A 12804-nucleotide genomic window follows, 5' to 3' on the forward strand; every position below is an offset into this window, starting at 1 on the left:
GGTGTCCTGAAATGTTTGTAGGGGTTGTTCTGAGGACGCTGTCCGTATTGTTCTTTGTCAAGTTGAATGTGTCCTAAGAACACTCGCGGTGTCCTGAAATGTTCACAAATAAACAAGATGGTGGTGTTCTGAAGACGCTTCTAAGAACACTCCCGGTGTCTGGGGAGTGTTCGTAGGGGGTGTCCTGAGGACGCTGTCCATATTGTTCTTTGTCAAGTTGAATGTGTCCTAAGAACACTTGCGGTGTCCTGAAATGTTCACAAATAAACAAGATGGTGGTGTTCTGAAGACGCTTCTAAGAACACTCCCTGTGTCCTTGGATGTTCGTAGGGGGTGTCCTTAGGACGCTGTCCGTATTGTTCATTGTTAAGTTGAAAGTGTTGTAAGAGCTATCGCGTTGTTCTGAAATGTTCGTAGGGGGTGTCCTGAAAACGGTGTCCGTATTCTTCGCTTGCAAGTTCAAAGTGTTCTAAGAACACTCACATTGTTCGCGGACATTAAAAGTTTCCCATAGATCATAGTTGAAATGTTTGACTCTATGGATGTGATATGCTGCGGTGGTTGTTGCCAGGGCATAGAGTCTTGGGTGCATGGCCATTTGGCCATGCACCCAAGATTGTATGCCCTGGCAACAACCACCGCAGCATATCACATTCATATTTGCTTATAACTTTGGGTGAAAATCAAATGTATAAGAAACAAAGGTATTAGATACTATGGATGTGATATGCTGCTATGGTTGTCCTTATTATTGTATACTTACTGTTTGGTCTAGTAATGGGAGTCCATGTTTTTCTTCTTCATTTCTGTGATAAAAGAAAATAGCATGTTAGTGTTAGTATTTTGTAATTACTTATTACATTGTATAAGCAATATACTTTTATTTTTTTTCTACCCTCATATTTAGTAGAGTACAAATCAGAGTACTGTGCAATTTGCTCAGTTTCTGTATTTGTTGCTACAATCATTGGGTCTGTGGGAGAAAAAAAAATCCATGTTGGATTAAAAAAAAAACCTTTTTCTGTTATGCTACAGTTTATTTGTTTGTTTGTTTTCAGTGTTCACTTGTTGTTTCTGGCTAATGCTTTATACTTTGCTTTGTTGTATTTTTTTGGAGCAGTAACAGATTCTTCATTTGTTTTGATATTATAAAATTTTGGAGCAGTTAGATACCAATTGGCGTATTCTAACTCTCTATTTTTTTAATATATTTTAGTGGTTTTGATTTATCTATTTGGATATTGTTAAATTTTGGGACAGTTAGATACCAATTGGCGTATTTTAACTGTGTATGTTTTGGCCTAATTTAGTGGTATCCATTTATCTGATTAGTTGTTGTAGAATCTTTGAGCTGTTAGATAGATTTTGGAGTATTCTAACAGTTTATATTATTTAAACACAAATTTATAATTTTGGGACAGTTAGATACCAATTGGCGTATTCTAACTGTGTATTTTTTGGTCTAATTTAGTGGTATTCATTTATCTGATTAGTTGTTGTAGAATCTTTGAGCAGTTAGATAGCTTTTGGAGTATTCTAACAGTTTATATTTTTGTAACACATATTTACTTAAAGGTTTAAATACAGTTTGTTTATCAAATGTTGGTTTTAAGAACATCAAATAAGCGTTTGTAAGATTTGCTGGTAATCTCTGCTTTAGAGTAATGGTACTATCATTACATTCAAACCATCCACATTTCTTTATTATATATGCAGTGTAGTGGCCTGAATTGGTTGTGGCTCCTGCGTGGTAGATTATACCTATTGTTGTGAAGGTTTTCTTACCAAGTGATATTTGACCATGTGTGAATCCAGTCAGCTTGCAGTTGTTTTTGGTACCATCTGCATTGTAACGTAGAAGCATTAGTATTACGTATTTACTATGTGTTTGTATTACTAACGTGGAGCGATTATCTGAATTGCAGGTAGAGCATAATCTACCATGGTTTGCATTTTGTACAAGTTGCTGAAATGGAATGGATTCACAATTTGGTATTGATATACATATATGAAGCATTCATTGGGGATTTCTTCTTGTGTCACATTGTTGCAGAGAGTGCATGTATGTTTCCACATGTATGAAATCTGAAAGATTTCATTTATAGGTATGTTTTTGATTTCCAGTACTTGTAGTAAGTGCATTAGAAATTCTTGTGGATCTTCCTTTGAGTTTATAGTGAATTTCACCATTCCAGCACAGTAGTCCAATTGTCATCTTATTCCAAAAACAATATATGTGTTGTCAGGATTGTTTGCTGCATTTCAGTGAAGTACTAACATTTGCAAACACAATGGGTATGTACTGTGTGAGTAAATGTTGTCAACAATTGGTGGTAATTGAAATAGAATATTCATTGCTACATTTGGATAGCAACTTACACCAACTCTATTTGAGAATTTAAATGGTCCAGGTAGTTCTGTATCTAACTGCTTTTTTGGAGTTTGTCTTCCTTCTTTAAAGAAGTACCTGGTTTACTTTCTCTAATTGATTCAGTTTTGTTTGTGGTACTTGATGAAGTATTCGTTTCTTTTACTCTCTTTGGAGGATTTGCAGTGACGTCCTGTTGCATTTCTGTTTGATTTAGTTTTCTTTTACAACGTTTTAGTTTTTGTGGAACAGAATATGTGTTTAGATGGGGAGTGTATAGTGAGCGAAGTCTATTATATTCTAAAATGCAAGGAATATCAGCGTTTACTTTACTTGCATCAAAGTTGATTAGAAATAGACCGTCAAGTGTACGTAAGCGTGATAGTGCTACGTAGCTCATGCCTTCTTTAAAGACTGTGTTACCAATTTCTATCATTGCTTTGTCTAGGGTAAGACCTTGTGATTTATGAATCGTGACTGCGTATGCAAGAGTTAGAGAAAATTGTTCTCTGCGTACATACATATCTTTGAAGAGAAGGAATCTAGCTGTTGAGCGTCTTATCCGTTTTACTTCTGAAAGTTTGTCAAAGAGTATATTGACAAACTGAATTTTGTTGTCACGTGGGTATGTTTGAAAGCCAACAACTGTACCCAGTGCTCCATTAACTAGTCCTTGGTCCACGTCAAGGTTACGTTTAAGCATTACTCTGCAATTTAAGGATAATTTTAACATCTTTTCTAAGCCTGCTGTGTTTGAGATTGATTTTTCTAAATTATTTAGTCTTGTTGTGGATTGGTCACACATGGGTAGTGTCATACCATGTACATCTAGTTTGTCTGTGGCGCTAATTTCCATTATTGGTTGCATTTCTTTACTTAGCATGATTTCATTGAATTTGAAACAGCTTGCAAGAGTTGGCATTAAGGCCATACAATTGACATTTTTGTGGGCTAATTGTTCCATAACATCTGTAGCACATGCATTATCGCCATAAAGTGCATTAATGTGCCGGGTTTTCAATGTTGCTTCTGCTTCTTTAGAAAGTATACCAACTCTCAAACTTTTTAAAATGTTGGCATAAGTTAGATCTGCAGATTGGCGCATGTTTTCTGTTAATTCTCTGTATTGGAAATGTTGCCAAAGGTTGACATTTCCAATGCTGCCAACAGTTTTACGGCAGAGTTTGTGCCCTAATGTTTTAAAAATAGGTTCACCTTTTACTGGTGTTAATTGAAGCAGATCTCCAAAAACAATAATGTGTTTTCCTGCAAAGAGCTCTTCATAGTCTGTTTTGAGTACTTCTTGTAATCTGAGGTGAATCAAAGCTAACATCAGGTTGGAGACCACGCTCACTTCATCTATTAGTAGCATTTTCATTTGTTTCAATACTCTGCGTAATTCCATTGCAGCTTCTGCAGAAAGTTTGTAATAGTCTAATTTGTTCTGGTGTTCTACTGGTAATAGTAGTAATCGGTGTAATGTAACACCACCTATGTTGTAGGCAGCTAAACCTGTGGGGGCAGTGACAACAGCTGACAGTTTGTTGTTTGTCAATTGTTGAAGGAACTTACTAATGATTTTGATTAGCAATGTTTTGCCAGCACCAGCTTCACCACTGACGTACAGTAGTATAGGTTTATAATTATGGCAGGAACATTCTTTATTTTCATGTTTTACACCATGTGCAATTTGTTTTGTTACTTCTTGAAAAATGCTACTTTGCTCATTGTTTAGTTTTGATTGTAGTATAGTTAAGTCTTCCTCATCTTCATACTGACACATGGTGTTTCCTACTTCTATCATAGCTAATTCTGCCTCACTTGTTATTAGTGGTTCTCCCAGTGGTTCTTGGCTTCCTGTTACAGAAGGTTGACTACTGTCAGGAGTATCCATATCTAGTTGGGCTTGGAGTTCTTCATGTTGCTGTTCATTGTGCAACATTGTTTTGTACTGTGTAAAGTTTACATCAGTTATAGTGCTTTCATTTGCTTTGAAAGCACCCTCATATGAGTCATAGTTATCTAGTAATTGTTCTTCTTTTCTCCATGGTTTGAAGAGTTGTAGCAGGGACATGTAATATACTTCTTTATGTTGAGGAGTCTTCAATGACAATTTCATATGATTAATTAAATGTGGTTTAGTGAGTTTAACTAAGCTGCCTTCACAGTCTGATACTCTGTATTTACCTTTTTTTTCATCAGGTTTCATATTATTTTTGTATGTGTAGTTTTGGGCTATTTGGTGTAGACACATGTTTTCCAAAGTATTACTTCTGTTTGGGTACTATGTGTCCAATAAATTGTTTTTTAAAATGTCTTGGCTGTTGGGATCATGTATGGCTATTGTTTCTATATCTTCATATGATTTTAGAACTCTTTTTCTAGATTTAGCTGGACCAAGACTTAGCCATACTATATTTTGAGATTTACCATACAATGAAGTACCAGTTAAACGATCAGCTGCTTCATAAGATCCACATTCTCTATGGGTGAGCATTTTTATGCCCAAGCTGTATAATTTCTGAGATACTGTTTTATCTGATGACAGGTCATTCCAGAGGTCTTAGAGCTCTGTCTTTTCTGCTTTAGTTAAGTATGCTGTGACATATCGTGCAACTGCAGTAGAATTGTCTGCAATGTACTGCACATCTATGTTTGCATTCCATAAGTGGGCAATGATTGCATTGTAATCAGTGATATATTTTTCTTCTTCTTTTCTTTTTATTTTTAGGTGACTTTCCTTTAACAGTATGTCTAACTGAAGACATGAGGTTGTTTACTTGACCTGTATTTGTAACTGGTCTAGGGAAACCAAATCGGCATTTGGTGTAGTATTTGCCTTTGTTTTTGTATTTGCGACGACAATATTTTCCACATTTGTGTCTTTGAAATTGTAAAATTTGTGCACGAAGATCACTATTTGTGGCTTCTGATGGAATTTCACAAGTGACATATTTTTCAATAAACTGTAAAACAGTGGCATCACTGTCTTGACCAAATTTAGGAGCATCTTTAATCCATACAAACATGTGGATATGTGGTGCTCCTCTGGCTTGGTATTCTTTACTCCAAAAGAAGTGTTGCACTTCTCCAAGGGGAGGAACAGTTTTATTACAAATAAAATGTAGCATAGCAATGAAGCGATGGTGAAAATATCTTGAAACATTAACAGGATCCAAAGAACAAAGTTCTCCAGGTGTTAGAATATCTATGTTAGTTTTGTTTTTATTTGATATGCGTAGGAAATCATGTAAATCTCCATGACGTTGAAACCAGTACTCTCTAGTACCACGCATATTTGCTGATAGATTTGTAATATTTGATTGTAAAACCTCATCCTTTTGTTGCACTTTCTCTAATAATTGTGTAGCTGTCATATTTTGAAAGTGTGATCCCGATTTTAATATGTGTGCAACTCCGTAACATAAAGTTGCTAGTTCACTTTCAAAGAGTAGGTGGAATATGTATTCCACATTTTGTCTAAATCTGGGATCTTCAGAATACATCCGTAATGAGCGGTATTCTGAAGCTGATATTTGAATAGGTCTATCATCATAACTTCCTCCTTTGCCATTAGGAAAGAGTAGAGAAAAAGCACGTGCTTCTACACTTTTTTCCCATATACTGATTGGCGATCCTTTTGTTTGACGCATTTGGTAAGTTTCTAGTACATCTTGTACGGTGTCATTACAGTGCAAAGGATGAATTGTATAATGGTCTAAAGTATTTGATATTGTAGCAGGATCTAGAAGCTCAAATTGACCAGCTTCTTGTGTTTCTTGAATTATTTCAGTTGTATCTTTCAAGTTTTCTTCAATATTAATTTCTTTGTAATATTCATTATTCTCTTTAAGATATTGGAAGGCTTGTCTAACTTTATATAAATCTACCAGCTGTTGCCATATTTTTTTGCCTTTTGTAGGTACTCCATTTACTAATATAATTAAAGATTGCTGCATTGGATGTTGCACTCCTAGAGTATGCACATTTTCCTTTAGATTTAATGGTAAATAAACTACTTTTCCACGAATGCCTTTTACCAATTCAGAGGGAGGTAATTTTGCTGTTTTTGGTTGAAGGCGTATTATTGCTTGAAATCGGTGTACTGTTTGAATTATGATGCTCTCATATAAAATTAAGTTGTTGTAGAGGTTTTGGTACTGGGTATAATTCCAAATTATTTGTGATAGAACGTGAAGGAGTTTGGTTGTTGTCATGTTTTGTAGTGCAATAACTGCAAAGTATTAAGGGCTCAGTTATTTCATATTTGTTTTCTGCTAGAAGGTAGAGAGCTAATTCAAACCATTTAGAATCTTCATTGTCTTCTATTTTGTATGATAGGTCCACAGTTTTTGTGTTACTTTTATAAAAAATTCTACGGCAACATACACATATATGGTTTGGTACTTCAGCTGATGTTCTTTTAAATTTTAGTATTTCTTTTTTGTATGTGTTTAACAAAAGGTTGCCATGTGTAGAATTGTTGCTTAATTGGTTTAAAGCTATTTCATTCTGTAAATGGCTTTCACTTCCTAAATATTTTTTCTGGATATAGTGAATTTCTTCAAGTAGGTCTTTTGCTGTACCATGTAGAAGGATGTTATTTAACTTTGCTAGTGCTAAAGCAGGACTTTTAGCATAGTAGAGTTTATAGACTAGATTTCTTATAGTTGAATGATGTGTTGATATCCTTTTGATATCATGGAAAGTGGTTTTACAAGTAGGTCCTGTAATGCAGGCCAATGAAGGTCCTTGTAGTCCTGTGTACTTGCGCACTGGACGGGTATCTATATTTTGCAGTAATTTAATTTTGATTTTGTCTTTGCTTTTTAACTATTTATTGAGGAATTGGTGTAAAGATTTGAAACATTGTTTGGGAATGTTACACATTGACGTGCATGGCCATTTGTACACTAGACGTTCTGATTCAGTTGAATGGAGGGGTAATTCTAAGTTTTCAGGGAATATTTTTGTAAGGAGTACTTCTTGTTCCATTATGGTATTATTCACTTTTTCATAACCTCGACCACTGTTATTTATGGCAATTGTATTTGTTTGCTTTTGTTTGTATGCTTCTTCATTAAAATATGGTTCTGTGCTTGTAGTGTGATTCCATTCACCTCCGCAGATACTTAAGAAGTTCTTTCTGTTGACATTTCGCTTATTGAGAAGTCTTTTTTGTAATTTAGTTATTAGTTTTGTTAGTGGTTTCATTTTGTTTAACAGTAAAATAAATAAATTTCTTTTGAGAAGAATTGCACTGTCCATCAATGCTTCTAAGATTAATTTCCTACGATAGGTTTTAAGCTTTGAACCTGATTTCTCTCCTGTTTTTATAAGATTTTGAAGGACTTTGTGACTGTATATTTTGGCTAAAATACTTTTCTTGGTATGCTTACTTTGCACTATATTAAAATTTGAAGAAGTAGTTTTATCTGTACTGATAGCTGATTTTCTGTTAATTGTTTTTTGGTTTGTTTTACATTTTGATAGAGGAAGCGAAATTGTTGTACTTGAAACTTCTTGTGTTTCACTAAATGATTGTATTAGCTGTTTTGTTTCAACTTTTTTTACAAATTCTGCTAGAGATGGATGCTTACGTTGGACACCTTTATTTTCATTTGCTCTAATGTTGCGTTGCTTTCTACAGAGTTGTCTTTTGGTAGGCATTCTTTAGGGTCTGTTGAAAAAAATAAAGAAGATATGGGTTGGGGTGTTCTGGAATGTATGTGTGCTGTGTGCATGAGTGTTTGAGTAAGATGATAAAGATGTATGTAATGGCGTGTGATTGTGCATTGGGAACTAAAACTAGTAGGGATAGGTATTCTTGAATTTATGTGTTACTAAACTGGGGTTCAGATGAAAAAAAAAAGTAAGCTAGTGGTGTGGAAAAGTACAAATAGTAAATCTAATGTATACAATTAAAACAGCTGTTTGTTCTATAATATGAAAATTGTAGTGGTTCAGTTGGCTAATTTGTGTGTCCAAAAATAGAAATTTGTGGGCCATTCTGGTTGTAAATTGCTGTTTAAGACATGGAAATTTTTGGACAAAATGGTACAAAATCTCTATTTTAAGAAACCAAAATAGCTCATATTAATGTATATTTGATTAATAATATAAATATTATGGTGATATTTTACTTACTTTTTTTTTTTAATTAACAGGTAACTTCTTAGTTTTTCTTTCTTCTTCGAAATCGGCTGCTTCTTTTCTGGAAACTGGTCTTCACTGCAACTGTAAAAGCTTCAAATTAGTAACTTTGTTTGTATATAGCACTGTTTTTAATTTAGATATTGATTTTTTTAATTGAAATCCTCAGTGCCTTCTGTAAAATCGTTAAACTAATTTATTTACATAAGATACATTGCATCAGTTCAGTACATATGATATGTTCTTAATGAACAAATTGTATTGAATGACTAACTGTAGCAAAAATAAAATATCTTTACTATGTCTTGTGAAATGTATAATATATTAGTGAATACCACTATTTCTGTAAGTAAACTGTTCTAGGTAATAGCGCCTCAATGTCATGTCTAATTTAAAGTAATTAAGTAAATAAATAAATAAAAAGAAAACATATGAAATTGTATAAGTATTTTTATAAAGGTTTAAGCATAGATTGTGCTTGCATGCAATTTTGTTTGAATATATGTAGTCTATATATTTCATTTAAAAAATGTTAGTTTAACATGATTTGAGTGTGTGTGTATAAAGAAAGTAAAAAGTATAAAGGTGTATAAGTGATAGTTGATTTTAGGAAATTGAAAAAAGTACAGTAAATTCATTTTACAGATTTTACAAGGTAAAAGTTTGTTTGAAAATGTGTTCATCTACCATAGCTCTCAACTCACACGCTTTTGGCGGGTGTCACACGCCTTGTAAAGGGCAGACTCACCCGCCAAGCATCCTGCACGCCCATTCATTCCAATGGGCGTCTCGCCTGCCAAAAACAAAATCGGGTGATTTCACCCGCCTGTAAAACAGAAATGGTTGAGAGCTATGTCATCTACTATGCAGAAAACATGCATACCTGAAGTTTGTGTTCATGCATATGGATATGCATGGCGCTGCAAGTAGAAATCTTGAAGACTTGTACAGTATTTGTGGTAGATGCTGCTTGCCAATGATATGACACTTGTACTCAGAGAGATTCAGAGTACATTTGTAGTGCTGATCTATGATGATGGAGTTAGATGTAGAGGTCTTGAATGTGATTGGTGCATGGTCATGTGATTTTTGAGGTACATCAAATGAGGGAATGGCAGAGAGAGTGTAGAGGAAATGGTAGAAGTTCATGTTACGATATGTCCGCGGACATGGCGGTAGTTCTTGGACATCGGGAGTTACATCCGGGGATTTTTGGGTTCAGAAGTCATGCAAATGAGAATATGCACTGAAAGGGATTGGTCAGGAAAGTTTGGTGGGTGTGTTGTGCCAGGAGAGATTTTCTCAGATACTCTTTTTGCTGAGAGAACAAAAGATAGCTATGGCTGTGTGTTTCAGAAAACAGATTGTTTGGATTTTCGGAGATTCGTGAATACATTGGTTGAAGGTGCATGCAGAAAGCTGTGGAGTAGCTGTAGATCTTGGATTCCCACGTGTGGAAGTACACTGGCATGGAGTACGTGGAATGAAGTGGTTGGACTTGCTACCTCTCTGTGCTACTTTGGAGACAGAGCAACATCCAGACATAATTGTAATTCATTGTGGAGGGAACAGTTTAGGACATGTGACTGGAATTTTTTTGCAATTTGCTATGAAAAAAGGACTGAGGAAGGTTATGGAAATGTTTCCTAATTCTCAAGTGATATTTTCACGGATTGCGCAGAGACAAATGTGGCTTTGTTCTTCTTCATTTGGTCCACAAATGGAAAAAGCAAGGCGCAATGTTAATAAGGCTGTTTGTGGCTTTCTAAGAGATTTTGGCATGTCTTCTTTTCACAATGAAAATATTATGTTTTGTAGTACATACATTTTTCGCAGAGATGGAGTCCATCTTACTTATGCTGGCAATCAGATTTTTCTGAGAAATGTACAAAATGCATTGCGACCTTTTTTGGAATTACAACAACGATTTTGAAGTAGATGTTAAGTATTTACAATTTTTGACTTACAAACACACCCAAAGGCTCTTTTCAGAGCCACCACTTCTTTCCAGAGAAAATTACAATGTTTGTGATGGAGTAGTAACCCAATTTTTTTAATGTTCACGAACTGTCCGCGGACTTCTAAAAAATACAAATAGCCCTGCTTCATTTATTTTCACTTCTATTTTTTAACTGGGAAAGGCTGTTCTGAAAAGAGCCTTATTTTTTTTTTATTTTTGTAATTTTGTATTTTTTTTTGGTTTTTCAGACACAACACACTAGGAGAGGAGGGTAAAGGAGGGTAAAGGTGGGACACCAACCACAGGGATAAGAAAGGGCGAGCTGAGAGAGGAAGATGTAGAGTGGGTTTTATTTTGGTAGTGAGCAGGTCTTCTCGTGCTCTGAGACGATAGTCTCAAAAGCACTCCGAAGTCGCTCCCCCCTGCAGAGTACTGTGTCACAGTACATACATACAACTGTGACCCTCGAAAGGTAAGGGTCATCAGCATTCTGTATGGCCTGTGAGGCAGCTTGAGAAAGACGTTGTCCCACAGAGGTGGTCCTTGTGGTGACAGGATCAGAAACAGAGGATGAAGTAGAGGAAATCAACCTGCTACGTTCTTCACAAGGTACAACCCTGCGAATAGCCCCAGAGTGAAATGACCTCAGGTGTCGCTTCATAGTAGTGGTCCCAAAGCTGTAGTTACCGTGCTTCCCGCGACTGAGTATCATTTTGCACTCATTGCAGGTAACATGGTTCGCACAAGCCTTAGGACCATTCCCATGAATGTTAAATAACCGCCACACCCAAGACTAACGCCTAGTGCGTGTAGTAGGGATTTCCTCTACCTCATTCTCATCATCCTCTTCTTCCTCCTCCGCATCCTCAGTCCTGTTCCCCTCTTCAGGCCCTTGGGGAGGTGGTGGTGGTGGAGGGGGTGGTGGTGGTGCTGAAGCAGGTGCAGCACCAAGTGGCAGTTCAGCAGCCAAGGATGCCATGTTGATGATGGTGTAGTCTGCAGGTGGCAGCAAAAATCACTGTGTTCTGAAGAATAGCCAGAAACGCAATGGGAATAAGCTCTTGGGCGTGGTCTTTTATAGGGGTGCTTGTGCGCGGTCCGCGGACATGCGCACTGTGCGCGGACAGATCGAACACAAAAAAAGGATCGGAAAGTTTCAAAAGGTATAAAGAAACTCAGGATTGCTATGTGGGACTTGTGGCATGGTGAGATTCTATTGAAAAATATTATGGATTAACTGAAAATGTACTTTTAAATTGTTCGGGGACACGAACAGTGTCCGCATTTCAGGACACGTGATGAGCGTGGGCGCGGTCATATGATCTGTTTGCGAACTAGTCTGCGAAGGAAGTGCCTGTCCGCAGGACACCAAGTGCACGGAGATTGGTTAGCGCATGCGCATTGATGTCCTACGGACACTGTTCGGGTTCTGAAGTAATTAAAAGTGTGTCACACGTGAAACGAACATTTCAGGACACCGCGTGTGTTCTTAGAACAGTTTAAACTTGGTAGCGAACAGTAAGGACAGATATAGTGTTCTTCAGGACACGTGTAATTTAGTTTATGTAAGAACATTTCAGGACACCAAGTGTGTTCTTAGAACACTTTCAATTGGGTAGCGAACACTACGAACAGTTGTACTGTTGTTCAGGACACATCATTTTCGTTTATTTACGGACATTTCAGGACACCAATTGTGTTCTTAGGACAGTTTTAAATTGATAGCGAACATTACGGACAGATATAGTGTTCTTTAGAACACTTTAATTTTTGTTTCTTTACGAACATTTCAGGACACTACGAGTGTTCTTAGAACATTTTGAACTTGCATGAGAACATTACGGACAGATGTAGTGTCCTCAGGACAGTTACATTTTCGTTTCTTTACGAACATTTCCGAACAACCACGGTGTCCGTGGACACCTAAATTGGTTTTATTACAAGGAACTGAAAGTAATTACAACACAATATAAGAAAAGTAACTTTATTTCATATATATATACAATTATGACTGGGAAGGTGGGGCAGAAACGGAAACAAAAACAGGAGAATTAGGGATTTCTAGATAACTGGGATCAGGTGAAGAAGGGAAGGAAATCTCATCGAAACACTTTGGTCCATAGACCGGGTTTGGGGTTAACTGCGTGGGATAGGGTGAGGGGGGACAAGTGCAGGTTGGACAATGGTGTGCTGTTGGGGGTTTCACATAATTTTCCACAAAGTTTTTCAAATCCATAAAATTTTGCATAAGGTCATCCATTTTTTGATGAATCTGCTGTAGAGTGATATCCTCTGATTGTTGTTGTGAGATGCTTGGAATTTT

This window comes from Ambystoma mexicanum, chromosome 8 (assembly GCF_040938575.1).
Source record: "Ambystoma mexicanum isolate Mex_15411 chromosome 8, UKY_AmexF1_1, whole genome shotgun sequence".
Taxonomy (NCBI): Eukaryota; Metazoa; Chordata; class Amphibia; order Caudata; family Ambystomatidae; genus Ambystoma; species Ambystoma mexicanum.